Source organism: Nannospalax galili, unplaced genomic scaffold (genome assembly GCF_000622305.1).
Source record: "Nannospalax galili isolate Female #2095 unplaced genomic scaffold, S.galili_v1.0 scaffold13652, whole genome shotgun sequence".
Lineage (NCBI taxonomy): Eukaryota > Metazoa > Chordata > Mammalia > Rodentia > Spalacidae > Nannospalax > Nannospalax galili.
The window spans coordinates 1938-3370 of record NW_008330565.1 but is presented as its reverse complement, the minus strand read 5'-3'; positions in this window follow the sequence as shown (position 1 = coordinate 3370).

Sequence of the window (1433 nt, the reverse complement as noted above, 5' to 3'; positions counted from 1 at the left end):
CAGCACTCATGAACACTGAGGCACGAGGAGTGTGAGTTTGAGACGAGCCTTGGCTACATAGTAAGACTGTTTCATAAAACACGAAAGAAGGAAAGGTAGACAGGCCTGGTACCAAGCAGCCTTGTGTGATAAACCCGAGCTTTCATTCTGCGAAGCAGATGATACTGTCTCCAGTACTCCAGTTCCAGCTGGGAATTTTTGGCAGGAAAACCTGTTTCAGAAGAAGGAATAGGTCACGTACTGAGAAGGTACAGACCTCAAGAAAGCTTTTCTACATGGAGGCTTTTCTTTTGATTTATTTGAAATCGTTGACTCTTCACTCTTGAGCATAAAAGTGGTATCAGGGTTAAAGGAAGAGATTAGAACAAATTCAGCTTCTAGAATCCCATCTTACTCCTTGAAACCCTCTTACTTTGCTCTATTTCTGATTCTGTTATATTGGACATACAGACAGAGCTAAGAGTCCATGTATGTTTACAAAGTTACCTTCCGGTTTTGTTCAAGAAATGGAGTCATAAGAAAGATAGGCCTGGTACTAAGCAGCCTTGTGCGATAAACCCGAGCTTTCATTCTGCGAAGCAGATGATACTGTCTCCAGTACTCCAGTTCCAGCTGGGAATTTTTGGCAGGAAAACCTGTTTCAGAATAAGGAATAGGTCAGGTACTGAGAAGGTACAGACCTCAGGAAAGCTTTTCTAGATGGAGGCTTTTCTTTTGATTTATTTGAAATCATTGACTTTTCACTCTTGAGAATAAAAGTGGTATCAGGGTTAAAGGAAGTGATTAGAACAAATTCCGCTTCTAGAATCTAGTATTACTCCTTGAAGACCTCTTACTTTGCTCTATTTCTGATTCTGTTATATGGGACATAGAGACAGAGCTAAGAGTCCATTAAAATTTCCAAACTTACCTTCCAGTTTTGTTCAAGAAACAGAGTCATAAGAAAAACAGGCCTGGTACCAAGCAGCCTTGTGCGATAAACCCGAGCTTTAATTGTGCGAAGGAGATGATACTGTCTCCAGTACTCCAGTTCCAACTGGGAATTTTTGGCAGGAAAACCTGTTTCAGAATAAGGAATAGGTCAGGTACTGAGAAGGTGCAGACCTCAAGAAAGCTTTTGTAGATGGAGGCTTTTCTTTTGATTTTTTTGAAATCGTTGACTCTTCACTCTTGAGCATAAAAGTGGTATCAGGGTTAAAGGAAGAGATTAGAACAAATTCAGCTTCTAGAATCCCATCTTATTCCTTGAAGACCTCTTACTTTGCTCTATTTCTGATTCTGTTATATTGGACATAGAGACAGAGCTAAGAGTCCATGTAAGTTTACAAAGTTACCTTCCGGTTTTGTTCAAGAAACGGAGTAGTAAGAAAGATAGGCCTGGTACCAAGCAGCCTTGTGTGATAAACCCGAGCTTTCATTCTGCGAAGCAGATG